Here is a 15,987-nt window from a genome sequence, read left to right on the forward strand (position 1 = left end):
CTGCAAGCTCGTTCCCGCGAATACCAACATGGTCTGGTATCCAGAAAAACTGGATTGAAGTAGCTGCTAATGAGAAATGGGCCAGTCGGTTTCGAATATCAGCAAGAATAGGATGTGAGCTAACGTGTAGCGATTCCAAGGCAAGTATAGAACTAAGCGAATCAGTATAAATAGTGCAGTTGGAGTACTGCTCAGCTGCAATATGATCCAGGGCAAGAGATATGGCATACAGTTCAGCAGTGAACACAGAAGCTGTAGAAGGGATTCTGCACGCAACTACTGACCCATAGCAAACCATAGCAGAGCCCACTGAATTACCTGATTTGGAACCATCTGTATAAATGGGAACTGAATGATTGTTTGAAAGATATTCATTGAATAAAAGACGGTACTTCCAATCTGGAGTATCTGCCTTTTTTAGGTGACTGAAAGAAAGGTCACATTTGGGGGTTGTAATAAGCCATGGTGGGATGGGCCAACCTGTGGAATCTGCAATGTTATCCAAGAACAGACCCAATTCATCCAATTGTGCCCAGATGTGAAGGCCAAATGGAGCAATGACAAATCGTCTGTTCTGAAAAAAGTACTGCCCACCGAGGAAGGAAAACACATTTCCAGGTGGGATGCTTTGGTAAGGAATGAAGTTTCGAAGTATATTGTAAAGATAGTTGCAAACGGCGAAGGTGTAGAGAAGGTTCATGAGATTCAATGTATATACTTTGAACTGGAGAGGTACGGAAAGCCCCAGTGCAGAGTCGAAGTCCTTGGTGATGAATGGGGTCCAGCATCTTTAAGGCCGAGAGTCTGGCAGAGCCATAGACCATTGATCCATAATCGAGTTTCGATCTAATAAGAGCACGATATACCTTTAACATTGAACAGCGATCTGCCCCCAACTGGTAGAAGAGAGAACACGGAGGATGTTCAGTGCTCTTGTGCATTTGACCCGAAGCTGTTTTAAGTGTGGTATAAAGGTCAGTTTACGATCAAAGATAAGCCCCAAGAACTTTGTCTCCAGGACCACTGGCAGCAAAACTTCACCGATATGAAGTTCAGGATCAGGGTGAATACCCCGTCGACGGCAAAAGTGCATGCATACAGTTTTGGGGAGAGAGAAATTAAAGCCGTTCGCCAGAGTCCACTTCCGTACATAATTGAGGGCGGTTTGTAGTTGCCACTCAATATATCTCATGTTTGACGACTGACATGAGATGTAAAAAGTCGTCGACATACAGCCCATTCGCAACAGTGAGAGGAAGTTGTTCAGTGATGGCATTTATCTTTATACTGAAGAGTGTAACACTCAATACACAGCCTTGAGGGACTCCAAGTTCCTGCCCAAAAGAACGGGATAGTGTCGAACCCACACGAACTTGGAATCTCCTGTCCATTAAAATTTTTTTAATAAACATGGGTAGATGGCCACGTAACCCATATGTATGGAGGTCTCGCAAAACGCCATACCTCCATGTTGTGTCGTAAGCCTAATCTATGTCAAAGAATATTGATACAAGATGTTGGCGGTTGAGAAAGGCTTCTCTGATAGATGTTTCAAGACGAATTAGGTGGTCTGTGGTGGAGTGCTGTCGACGGAACCCACACTGGGTGGGCGAGAGGAGGTTGTTTGATTCAAGGAACCAAACAAAACGAGCATTAACCATCCTTTCTAATGTCTTACAGAGACAGCTCGTCAAAGCAATTGGATGGTAGTTTGAAGAAATCTTGGGATCTTTCCCTGGCTTAGAGAAAGGTAAAATAATAGCCTGGCGCCAGGCATCAGGAAAAACATTCTCCTGCTAGATCCAGTTGAAAACAATCAGAAGGACTTCAAGAGAAGCAGGAGATAGATGGTGCAGCATGTCATAATGAATATCATCAGGTCCAACAGACGTACTGGCAGACCGATGAAGGGCCATTTTTAGTTCCACCAGGGTAAAGGGACAATTATAGTCAAAGAAACAGTCAGTTCGAAAGGAAAGAGGTGATCGCTCTGCCCGAGTCTTGATGGCCAGGAAGGTGGAGGAACAAGCAGAAGTGCTAGATACCCGGCAAAAGCTTTCACCTAGAGTGTTAGCGATGTTCCAAACATCAGTCATCTCCTGATCATCAGAGAGTAAGATCGAGAGGGGGGACAGAATTGTAGTGCCCATTAACCTTTCGAATCCTGTCCCATATGATCTTGGAACTGGTGGTAGAAGATATGCTGGTTGTGAACTTAATCCAAGATTCCTTCTGGCTTTGAAGTCTTACCCACCTAGCATGTGCACGGGCCCGTTGGAAAGCAACCCGGTTTGAAAGTGTGGGATATCTACGAAAAGTATCCCAGGCCCGCTTTTGAGCCTTCCGTGCTAAGTGGCAAGCAGGATTCCACCATGGACGAGGATATCGTGGAAAACGTGTCGAGGTTTTAGGAATACACTGAGCAGCTGCGTGTGTAATACAGTCAGTTAGCGCTGCTACACAGTCGTCTATTGATGGCTGATTTATGATGACAGGATCAAGTTCTGCGAGAGCAGTGAAAGTGGACCAGTCTGCCTGATCCAGCTTCCACCGGGGCACGCGGGTAGGATGGCATCGACCACGGGCAGTCTCTCTCAAAAGGATCGGAAAATGATCACTGCCTAGTGGATTACTGTCAACCCTCCATGAAAAATGGGATAATAATAAAGGGGAGCAAACTGAGAGATCAATAGCGGTAAAGGACTGACTAGGTGCATGAAAGTAAGTGGAAAAACCAGTATTGAAAAGAGAAAGATTGTGATCAGAGAGCATCCGCTCTACAGATCGGCCCCTCCCATCAATAATAGCACTTCCCCAGAGGGGATGATGTCCATTAAAATCCCCTAGGATTAGAAATGGAGATGGAAATTGTTCAATGAGAGCATCAAGATCTGATTGATCATATGTCTCTCCAGGGAACAGGTACAGAGAACAAACAGTGATGGTATGACCCAAGGAAACACGGGTGGCTACAGCCTCCAAGGGTGTGTTGAGTGACAAAGACAGGGTGAGCACGTGTTGATCAACCAACAGTGCCACCCCTCCATGTACTCGACCATCACACAACCTGTCATTTCTGTACAGAGAACACTACCGAATGGAGACAGTATCAGCAGTTTTGAGAAATGTTTCTTGTAAAGAAAGACAAACAGGATGTTAGGAAGCAATCAGCGTTTTGATATCATCCAGATTAGAACGTAAACTTCGACAGTTCCATTGTATCAAGGTGGCCATTTTTAAGAACGGGTAGGTGAAGTGGCTGGAGAACCCTTCGGTTTACGACCACGTCTTTTTTCTTTACTGTCTTTAGTCGGAGGAGGTCTATCAACCTCCATGGATCCTGCTCTGGGTCGGGTGGGCAGGTTATTGTTATTGGAAGGGGAATCCAGTGACTGAGGACGCGAACGAATAATTGTTTTGTCTCTTGTGGTGGGAGAAAAAGATGTATCAGAAGAAATGCCTGTATTTGAAACTGAAGGACGTGGATCTTGAGGTTTGTTGGAAGGTATGGGAGGAACAGAGATGGGTGTGGAAGTCGATTCATCAATCTTTTTAACCACGGAGGTGAAAAGGCTTTTCATTTGTTTTGAAAACGATTCTCTTGGAGGCACAGAGATCTGTCTGCACTCCTACTATAGTTGTGGAATGAAGTGCAGCATCATATGTCCGAAATGGAGTTGTGGACAGCAATTTCCGAGCCTCAGGATAACTAATGTTATGTGTCATTTTCAAACGCTGCAACTCTTTTTCCTCCAACCATTTTGGGCAAGAATGAAAGTAAGAGGGGTGAGAACCATTGCAGTTTACGCAATGTGGGTTCATGTCACAGTCATAGTCATCGTGGTCCTTGCCTCCACAACGAGCACATGTCAGGGAACCACGACAAGATGTCTTTGAGTGGCCGAATCTCTGACATTGGAAACATCAAAGAGGGTTTGGTATGTATGGCCGAACCCTGCAAATGAGATAACCTGCCTTGATGGTGGCAGGTGCACGTGGTGAAGTAAATGTTAAAACGAGGGTATTTGTTAGCAGTGTAACTCCATCTTTGCGAGTGGAGATGCGCCTCACTGCAGAAACTCCTTGAGTGGAGAGACCAGCGAGAATCACTGACTCGGGAACGTTCTTCAAATCCCTTTCAACAATAACTCCTCGTGAAGAATTCAAGGTAGCATGGGGTGTAACCTCAATAGGTATATCCCCAATTGCCTTTGAATTCAAGAGGAGTTCACTGTGTTGGGATGTGGATGTTTCAACCAATATGTCACCAGATCGAAGTTTCTTTACTGACTTTGGAGAGCCAGCAAGTCCCTCTAGTCCCTTTTGAATAAAAAAAGTGGACATTTGCCCTAAAGGTTTTCCCGAAAGAGAATGTAATACAAGAAAATGAGGTACGTGTGTTACTGATGTTGAAGATTGCTGTTCTGAGTATTCAAGACGTGGTCGCTTACCCATTGACTGTTTTTTTACAATTTTATTTAAATTTTTTGAAGGAAAAAAAATTTCGGTACCCACTGACCCCACCCACCATGGAGCCCTTCGAGGGAACGCACTACAATGTCACGCAAGGACAATGCAGCAACACCAGGGTTTCGTGAGCACCATACCCAAACACCAGCATCAGACACAATGTCCACAACACCCGTTGAGAACTTTCAACACTGGTACTTGGTTGACTCTAGCCCAAGTGGACCAGCCGACTGACCCAAGGAGGCCACCCAAAGTCAGCACGTCTACAGAAATTCAAGGCCAAAGTGGTGTGTTAGGGTTGGACCCTTCAACCATCAGGATCCTCTCCTCCCCTTCACGGGTCACCACGCACGGCAAACACGTGGGTGGATGTTTAGATCCCAGAGAAGGTAACCAGACAGAACAGAACCTTCCCTGGGAGGTCTCCTTACCACGTACAGGAATCCACACCGAAGGTGACAAGACAGGCACAATAACGCCAACCGATCATTTAATGGCAAGACAGGCACGATAACGCCAACCCATCATTTAACGACAAGACAGGCACGATAACGCCAACCCATTATTTAACGACAAGACAGGCACAAAAACGCCAACCCATCATTTAACGACAAGACAGGCACAATAAGGCCAACCCATTATTTAACGACAAGACAGGCACAATAAGGCCAACCCATTATTTAACGACAAGACAGGCACAATAAGGCCAACCCATTATTTAACGACAAGACAGGCACAATAAGGCCAACCCATTATTTAACGACAAGACAGGCACAATAACACCAACCCATCATTTAATGGCAAGACAGGCACAATAACACCAACCCATCATTTAATGGCAAGACAGGCACAATAACACCAACCCATCATTTAATGGCAAGACAGGTACAATAACGCCAACCCATCATTTAATGACAAGACAGGTACAATAACACCAACCCATCATTTAATGGCAAGACAGGTACAATAACACCAACCCATCATTTAATGACAAGACAGGTACAATAACACCAACCCATCATTTAATGGCAAGACAGGTACAATAACACCAACCCATCATTTAATGGCAAGACAGGTACAATCCAAATTAACTACTTTTATTCACAGTTTATTGATGACTATTACACTCAGGGGTTCCTCGTGTATTATTCACGCCCTTAAGGCACAAGGGAAAAAGAAGGTGAGAGATTTGAACAATATGTCTTTGAATAAGTGTTTTTGACGGTTTCTTCTCTCTTTGCGATAACTGCCAACGGTAAGATCCGTCCTGTTACGTCATAGCAGACATATTTTTATTTCAAGGCCAAAACCCGGAGTAGCGACACAAACGTTACACGTCCAATTTCTTGTTGCTCGGGGTTTCACCATGGTGAGAAGGTCACTGATTCAAGTCGGCTCGTAAAGTGGGAGGAGTAACATAGGCATGCGCCCACGTGAAACAGGTTTATTTCAAGTGTCCGCTTCTGTTCGGGAGGGGTACAACTTTGTCTCTGACAGGTTAAAACTCTCATGATTCTACCTCCACATTTCCTGTTTGATTCCAATATGCGAGTCAAGCTTGAAAACATCTGGGGCAAAGAAAAAATAACTAATTTGTTAACCTTTTGTGTTGATTTAAAATATAACCCACCAATTTAAACAAATCCCTTTTCTGTATTAACTTTTAAATATTTGTTAACAAGAACAGTTACAAAATATACTACAACATCGTGTAGTAGAGATGTTGTTAATAACTATAAAAAACAGTTACAAAAGATACTACAACATCGTGTAGTAGAGATGTTAATAACTATAAAAACAGTTACAAAAGATACTACAACATCGTGTAGTAGAGATGTTGTTAATAACTATAAAAACAGTTACAAAGATACTACAACATCGTGTAGTAGAGATGTTGTTAATAACTATAAAAAACAGTTACAAAGATACTACAACATCGTGTAGTAGAGATGTTGTTAATAACTATAAAAAACAGTTACAAAAGATACTACAACATCGTGTAGTAGAGATGTTGTTAATAACTATAAAGAACAGTTACAAAAGATACTACAACATCGTGTAGTAGAGATGTTGTTAATAACTATAAAAAACAGTTACAAAAGATACTACAACATCGTGTAGTAGAGATGTTAATAACTATAAAAAACAGTTACAAAAGATACTACAACATCGTGTAGTAGAGATGTTGTTAATAACTATAAAAAACAGTTACAAAAGATACTACAACATCGTGTAGTAGAGATGTTGTTAATAACTATAAAAAACAGTTACAAAAGATACTACAACATCGTGTAGTAGAGATGTTGTTAATAACTATAAAAACAGTTACAAAAGATACTACAACATCGTGTAGTAGAGATGTTGTTAATAACTATAAAAAACAGTTACAAAAGATACTACAACATCGTGTAGTAGAGATGTTAATAACTATAAAGAACAGTTACAAAAGATACTACAACATCGAGTAGTAGAGATGTTAATAACTATAAAGAACAGTTACAAAAGATACTACAACATCGAGTAGTAGAGATGTTAATAACTATAAAGAACAGTTACAAAGATACCACAACATCGTGTAGTAGAGATGTTAATAACTATAAAGAACAGTTACAAAAGATACCACAACATCGAGTAGTAGAGATGTTAATAACTATAAAGAACAGTTACAAAAGATACCACAAAATCGTGTAGTAGAGATGTTAATAACTATAAAGAACAGTTACAAAAGATACGACAACATCGTGTAGTAGAGATGTTGTTAATAACTATAAAAAACAGTTACAAAAGATACTACAACATCGTGTAGTAGAGATGTTGTTAATAACTATAAAAAACAGTTACAAAAGATACTACAACATCGTGTAGTAGAGATGTTGTTAATAACTATAAAAAACAGTTACAAAAGATACTACAACATCGTGTAGTAGAGATGTTGTTAATAACTATAAAAAACAGTTACAAAAGATACTACAACATCGTGTAGTAGAGATGTTGTTAATAACTATAAAGAACAGTTACAAAAGATACTACAACATCGAGTAGTAAAGATACCGTTAACAAAAATAGAATAGTTTTTAAAGGAGGCCAACTATGACATCACGATGTGTTCAGCTTCCTAATAAGTGACGCATTTTGTGTAATCAAAATCACCGCGTCGTCTGTGTACACGTGGTTTTTACCCTGAAACAGAATTTGTTGCACGTGGTTTTTACCCTGAAACAGAATCTGTTACACGTGGTTTTTACCTTGTATCATTATCATTGCATTCTCTATACATGATTTTACCTGGTGTCCACATATTCGAAAGCTCTAAGATATACTTCCATATGGCCTTTGAAAGATGTATATTTTTACATGAAGCATCCTGTACATACACATACAAAGGGAATATAAATAACTAATTATTTAACATGACCTACATTAGGAGTTTAAAGCCACGATACAAGTTTGACTTCGTAAAGTACTGTCCACCTAACCCACACAACCGCCAACTCTCCACCTTCGCGACTACTGTTTAACCTCGAAGGTCAAAGGTTTAAGTTATATTATTAATGCTCTTGTTTCTAAAACTCAAATTTTCACTTTAAAATTTCTACAATCTCCTTAAGGTGTAGCTCTTGTAGGGATATTATAAATACCTTATATAGAATGTTAGAACATAGTTTATGAATATTCAACTGATCTGTTAAACAGTATTAATATTTTAACTGTTCTATTGACCTTAAAGTGTAACTCTTGTACGGATATTTTAAATGTTTTGTAGAATGTTAAAACATAGTTTATGAGCATACAACCGGTCTGTTAAACAGTATTAACATTTTAACTTCTCCAATCAATACTGAAATGCATTGTAGGCACAACCTACACAGACATCTGGGGTGTGTTTTCAACAATGTTCCGTTGTTTTCAGTGTAAAGAAAGGGAACACGAGGGGGCGATATATAGGCCAGGAGTAGTTACAAATCAGCACAGTGAGCAAGAACAAGTTGTAGTGAGGCGTGCGAACATTTTATTGAACATTCTGTCCACATCTGGATGTTCCCTTTAATGATTATCGGCGACGTGTAACAAACTCATAAAACACAGCCCGTATATCAATTAAAACAGCAATAAGGAGTCACTGCATATCTATACTGAATGTACCAATTTATATCACAGTTTATTTTGTCATGTTAAAATAATTTAAACAATAATGACATACTGTTTGGGGGTCGCTGCAGTAAAAATAGTTTGACAAATCTAACAGGTTATGAACGATCACGAGCTCCCCTAACAATCGAGTAAAGAACTGATTTGCTTAAGTCTTGAATTTCCTGAGATAGGAGGCGTGATGCAAGGAATACTTGTAGTATCTATAAACTGCCACTGAATTGGGAAAATTAATTTCATGAAAGAAAAAACAATTTTGATATTGTTTCCATTGTAATGTAACGCAGTTTGTCAACCTTCAACCTCAAGATAAAAAGTTTATTTATCAAGATCTGAAACAAAACAACACACGGTTTATTTGGACGAGAAGCAGCACTTAATTTTTAGAAAAGTAGTTAGACTTGGCTTTAACACCTTGTACACTGTATATGTTAAGTATTTCTAGCCCGAGTTACCAAAGATACAGACGTTTCAGCATTTTTGTATCCAAAAATGAAACTTACTCAAAACTTCCGTTTGCATCAGCATTAGAGGAGGGCAAAAATACGTACGCCAACGTTAGGCCTATCTATGTTCGTCTGCGATTAACATATACCCTGGTGTCAATTTCTTGAGTCTAAACGTTTGCCAAATCAAACGAGCTGTATTTAAACACTTTCTTTTAAAGTCGAGAGAAATACCTTTACAACGAAAACAAAAAACGTTAACAGAATTTTTTTAGTGTCACAAAAGGGAATGGATCTGACGTACATGAAAAGAAATCACTTCAACTTATATAAAACAACCCTGAAGTTAAAATGTTTCAAAACACAGGTTAGGTACGAAAATTGACAACTAAGGCACTAACATTCGCAGCGTTTCCCAATTTTTTTTCAGCCATGGCACACTGAGGTTGTAAAACAACTGACAGAACACCAAAGAAACATACTTGTGTTAAAAAATTAAAAATATTATATTTGGACAACAATTAATCAAATACAAATTTTAGTTACCGTTTTTTTTTTTTTTTTTTTTACATTTATATATTAAATAAACATCACTTCTATACGGTATGTTCCTTTACATTAATTATACGACAGAAAATTTTCTCGCAACACTCCTGGATAAATCGTACGGAAGCCCAGGGTTCCTTGGAAAACAGAGCGAGAATCACCGAACTAGAAGAAATGCCTCTAGTATAATAAATATCCCACCTACCTTAACTTTTTACCAACCAACAGTGGGACTGACTATTGATTAACAAAACCCCCATGGCTGAAAGGGTAAGCACATTAGATAATAGAATTCAAACCCACAACTTACACATTGCGATTCGAGCGCACTAAACGCAAAATACGTCACACATATATTACCAAAAGAAACGCTGTGTCAAATTAACGTCTTCCTAGGTTTTATTACCATTGTATTCTTTTTCTTTGACTTGAATTTTCTGTACGATTTTTATATATAATCTTTGTTTCTGGATATGTCATAATTATTAGGCCACTTTAAGGAATATTAAAATATCCAGTAAACCGAAAATGTATAAGAATAGGCTTAACCGCCCCACCCTACGTTCGTCTTAATCAGTATTCAAAATCAGAGTCGCTTAAAAATTAGCATTTTATATCTGAAAAAACAAACCAACCTGAGTTGCTATTTTTACTCAGTCTGAATTTGAATCCACAATAATCAAGTCAAGAGAAACATCTGCGATTAACGTTATTTATGCCTCATACTTTAGGCCTATTGGTTCGCCATTTTTCGCTACTTCGTGTATTTAAGCATTGTTACAATACACAGTTTAATACGCCTTACCGTACCATAATTTTCAAATCATTGTTAGAAGTTACATTTGATGAGGCATGTTACTATAATAAAAACATTGCGCGAGTAAGGAAATTCCAAAGTTCAAAATCTATATAATTAATAGAACTGGATGTTATATGTCCATGTAACTACTTATCTATACAATTATAATAGAACTGTATGTTATATATCTATGTAACTACTTATCTATATAACAGTAAGGAAGTTATTTAGGTCCCTACGGGTTTACATACAGATGTTTTACGGGCGTTTTTTACCATTACCTCACAACCTGTGAATTGTTTGGTTTTTTTTTTTTTTTTGAATTTCGCGCAAAGCTGCACGAGGACTATTTGCGCTAGCCGTCACATTATAACGCCACCACAGCTGAAAAGGCGAACATGTTTGGTGCGACGGGGATGCGAACCCGCGACCCTCAGATTACGAGTCGCACGCCTTAACCTACCTGGCCATGCCGGGCCTCACAGCCTATAGAAGAAATGTTCACGAAAGTTGATATGAAAGTTCATTGGGTCCATGGGGAGAAACTTTTTTTTTTTTTAATGTAAAGGAAGCAACTTTTCCCACCTAGGATAAAATACAAGTATGGTGAAAAATTCGCCAAATTAAAATAATTTTATTGGTAGATACGTCTAGTTTCAACTTTTGTTCCTAGTATTTTAATGGTGGATCCAGCAGCACTGCGGTTACTTCTTTCTCCTAATTCAACCAATCAGTGCGTGTGTTTAGACTAATGGGACCAAAGGCAATTAGTTCAGGCAATACTATCAAGCTGTTGTTGAAATGATGTGATCATTAGCATGCACTCCTTACTGCGAAAGTAAATAAATATATCATGATGCTTCGATTATCCGTGCTGGTCCGAAGAAAGCAAAAAAGAAGCGGATAACAGAAACTAGATAATCGACTCACTAGTGTATCTCAGTAGGTATTTGATTATTTAACTGATATAATACTTTAAAGTATATTTAAGTTCCTTGTTTTAAATTACAATGTTTTTATTGTCGTTTAATCATATCATGAAAAAATTATTAAAGTTGTCATAGAAAAGCCAAGTGTCGATCTGTTAGTTAATCAGCCCATACGAGTCCAGTTCCCTACTACAATACTTCCCGTTTTGGTTGCTCGTTCCAGTTTTAGTTCCAATTTAATAACTAACGTTCACATAAATAGCTCCAAAATTTCAGAATTATTTCAGCTATAGATATAGAAGTACATTCACACCTTATCAACGCCTGTGGAAAATACGTTAAAAATTAGCACAAATTTATGTTTCGGAATTACAACAAAAAGCCTTTGTTAAAACGCACTGAAGATATTAGTAACATGCGGGGAAGTGGATAATGTACAAGTGGACGGCACTCCAGAGCAGCCTGAACATGTATCCATGGGTAAAGGTTGTCCGTGGTGCAGCAGCGGACAACTGAAGCTGTACGAAATGTGTTGTTGTATACTATTTTAAATCACTGATCAAATAAAGTTAACCAAGCTTCAAATGTTTTGTATTCCTGTCTTAACAGCTAAAACTAAAAGCATATCTAGGCTTGAACACACGCCTAAACCTGTATGCGAAAATCAAGGATATTATACAACACCTGGCCTTTTGCAACCAAAATTGATTTCTGAGCAACAATTTAACCAGAACATGTAAATTATTGCGTAGAATTACTTTGAAAAGATCTAAGGAAAGAAACATCCGTGGATAATCGAAGCACAAGTGTAGTCTCAATACAAACAGTAACTAAGTTAGATTAGGCACAATTGGCTCAAGAGTGTGGGGGTTGGTTCCTAGATATGAAAATATTTTGAGATCTACAGTAACCATTCATTTTTTTTTGTCTAGCAAATTAGAACCTTATCATAACCATGATATACAACATGAAAAATAATAAAAGTTAGTCTGACTGTGAAAATCAAACATGGAAAGTGACTAAAAATACGTTACAGTAAAAATCTTAAATAATTCCTAAGTTCGAAACTGTTCTAATCCCCCAAGATATTATCATTGTTTATACAAACTGTGTACAAATTTTTAGAATTGTCATGAAGTATTTTTTAGTAAATTCTGTCTTCAAATACACAAAATATATTATTAATGTACTCCTTACACTAGAGGATAAACATCATGGTTACTCGCAGTAAAATGCAACACACTAGAGGACAAACATGGTTAGTTGTAGGTAAATCTAATTTTGATAGCGTTATTTTCCAATATGAAAACGTCATCCAAAATTCGTCGCCTATAAGAAGACATCGTACCGTTGAAGTTATAAATTAGTCCTCACTGTCTTATTTTACTTGATATTATTTGAGAAAGGCACTTTTAATGTTCCAAACAACCACTAACTACAATTATAAGGGTAGTATCTGACAATGAAAACGTAAGGAGAGATGATATTACACGGCCAATCTGAGAAAGCCATTATGTGGATATTACTATCACTATAATATCACCTTTTGTATACATTTAAAACGCAGAAGTGTCTGGCAATAAAACAATAATAAAACTACAATAACAGACATGTACAACTTAACACAGGTACATCATTTTCTCATACACAGAGAAACAGACACTTATGACGCTACTAAAATATGAATATGTAACTACAATTATTGTTTGTTTGTTTTTTGGAATTTCGCACAAAGCTACTCGAGGGCTATCTGTGCTAGCCGTCCATAATTTAGTAGTGTAAGACTAGAGGGAAGGCAGCTAGTCATCACCACCCACCGACAACTCTTGGGCTACTCTTACCAACGAATAGTGGGATTAACCGTCACATTATAACGCCCCCACGGCTGGGAGGGCGAGCATGGTTGGCGCGACGCGGGCGCGAACCCGCGACCCTCGGATTACGAGTCGCGCGCCTTACGCGCTTGGAACTACAATTATGTCGTTCGAAATTAAATATACAAAGGCGAGAGAATGACATCAAAATCCATACTACAATTTAAATTTCTATCCTTATGTTTATATATTCTATATACGTAATTAATACACATAGGTTGTTTGTAAAATAGTACGTCAATTTCCAAATTAACAATCGTCACAGTTTAACGTATGCATAGTAAGCGATTCAAGTATATAGTGAGTGAGAGGCATTTGACGACCTTGGTTACTAATATTACTCGGCTATATAACCTGTATTACTTAACGTACAAGGATCTCTTTGGTTTAACAGTCATTTCTGCGAACAAATGTGGTTCCCTGAATCAGGAAAATTACATCACTACCGAGGGGTTAAATGAAGTATACAGCTATTGAATTCGTCGATTTTGTTAATGCAATTAAAATATAATCAATATTTTTACAGATCTAACATTACATATTTTAATACTCACCTATACAGTTTATTTAGGATCACCCGAATTAATATTAATAGTTCGGTATATCATAAAACAAGCATACGTTAAATATAATATTATTACTAGTCCTTTGTCCTCAAGTTTCCTCTTACCTCGACTTGGTTTTCTTATATCCTCCTCATCAATTAAAACTTAAAATTGACTATAATGTTACGATAGTTTTCAGTTGGTTTTTAAATATAAATGGTACATGAAAACTTGTCTGAATTATAACACCTGCATACTCGACCCCTCTACGTGGTGTAATGAAACAACCACTCATCCTTCTTTTGGTGGAGTAGACAACGAAAATTAGAATTGGAAATTCAGCGCCCTCTTAAGTGATAATGAAAAAGCATAAATTAATATTTTCTATTTCTTGACCAAAAATAAATTCTGATTGTTTATTTGTTTGAAGTTAAGCACAAAGCTACACTATAGGCTATTTGTACTCTAACCACCAAGGGTAGTGAAACCCGGTTTCTAGCGTTGTAACTTCACAGACATATCGCCACTGCGGAGCAAAAATTCTGCTAGATTGTTTGTTTAGTTTAGCGAAAAAAAAAAAAAAAAAGACCAACTACGTCCTGTTCAAGTCGCGTAAATGAACCTTTAATTATAGTGTTATAAGTTCATGAACCTATTGCTGACTTACCGGTAGAAGAAAAAAACAAAAATATCAATTAATCAAATCGTTATGATAAACACTAAGCCCAACATGTACAGATGACACTTAATTATCTTTATGTCTTTAGGGTAATATTATATCACAGTTGTCTGGTACAATTTTTTGTAGCTATGATACTTTATTTAAAAGGTGTAGTCGCTTGTGTGTCGTTTTTATTAAAGTACAACATGTGGTCAACAATAGTGGTCTACAGTAAATAAAATTTAAAATATTCAAGATGTTAGAAAATCACTTAGGTCCAAGAAATAAAATTTTCACAAAGATACAGTAACCTATAAGTCGTGCGCTTTCGAAAGGTAGACCTTTCTTCTATAGGAGAAAAGAGAGAATGGTAAAATTAAATATAGTTATCTTTATTATGATTCAGACATTATTAAAAATTATACGAACTTTGTATGTTTATATTGTATAGTATTGGCGGGAGTACCTCTTCACACAAACTAAAATTGTAATATTTTACGGTAAAGCAGAGACGTCTAGACCTATAAAGCAGGTTCAATTTTGAATTTCACGCATAGCCACACAAGAGCTACCTGCGCTAGTTACCCCAAATTTAGCAGTGAGATATTAGAAAGACGGAACCCACTGATAACTCTTGGGTTACTATTTTACCAATGAATAGTGAGATTGACCATACACTATAATACCGTCAAGACTGAAATGGCGAGCATATTTGACGGGACAGCGAGTCGAACCCGCGACCTTCGGATTGAGAGTCACGCGCCCTAACCACCTGGCTTTGTCAGGCTTATAAAACAGGATATCCGCGAAGTTCATATATGGGTGTGTTTCCTGACGGATGCGACAAAAATAACATAACCACCAACAGAGTTTCACAGAATGTAGATGCTTATTAACTTCTAATACAAAAAACAACATCAGAAAGTACACTGGTGTAACAAGCAGAAGGCAAAAATCGTATATGTTGATACATAGCTCTGGCGGGAGCAAACAAAGACTTTATTAGAATAAAAATGCTTTTGAAGGTCTGTCTATCCTCCCATCCTCCAGTGAATTCAATTGTGAAAGAGAATCACTTAGAAAAAAATCAATATATCAAGTTATGTTATCCTTACTTTAGGCCTCGTTAACTACATAACGAAACACTCAAGTCATTAAATTTAAAGACCACACCTTGAATTCCATTGACACTTCAAATGCATTCACTAAATAATAAAGAAAATAAATTTATAAAAATATTATGAGTTAATTTACCAATAATAACATTACAATTCGTTAGTGTATGGCAGATCTAACTAAACCTAATTCACTGGTGATAATCTTATGATTTCACCTTAAATTAAGTTAAAGAGACGGCATCTTAATCTTAACTACAGTGAACATTATAGGCGGCCTTTAACATTCACCCTAAAACAAGATAACACAGATTAAACTAAATAATATATACCCAAAGTTCCACACGCATTTTAAGGCGAGAGCTTTGAGTGATGATAGTACATAAAAACAAATTAAAATCTGGTAAAATTTTATGAAAAATCTGAGCTAAATATATGTTAAAATCTGATAAA

At 37.6% G+C, this 15,987-nt stretch overlaps 1 protein-coding gene across 5 annotated transcripts in view; it reads right to left on the reverse strand.

Moving 5' to 3' along the window:
- LOC143234680 (dnaJ homolog subfamily B member 6-like) overlaps positions 1-14,084 on the reverse strand; it is a 72,288-nt gene extending 58,204 nt beyond the window's left edge. The window contains exon 1 of one of the 5 annotated variants that reach the window (XM_076472234.1): positions 13,884-14,084. The gene's annotated coding sequence lies outside the window, so the exon portion shown is untranslated. Of the gene's footprint in view, positions 1-13,767; positions 13,790-13,883 lie in introns of those variants that run through there. The other 4 variants (XM_076472228.1, XM_076472227.1, XM_076472235.1 and 1 more) reach the window with 4 other exon arrangements.
- Positions 14,085-15,987: the final 1,903 nt, after the last annotated feature.

The sequence above is a fragment of the Tachypleus tridentatus genome, chromosome 12 (assembly GCF_004210375.1).
Source record: "Tachypleus tridentatus isolate NWPU-2018 chromosome 12, ASM421037v1, whole genome shotgun sequence".
Classification (NCBI taxonomy): domain Eukaryota; kingdom Metazoa; phylum Arthropoda; class Merostomata; order Xiphosura; family Limulidae; genus Tachypleus; species Tachypleus tridentatus.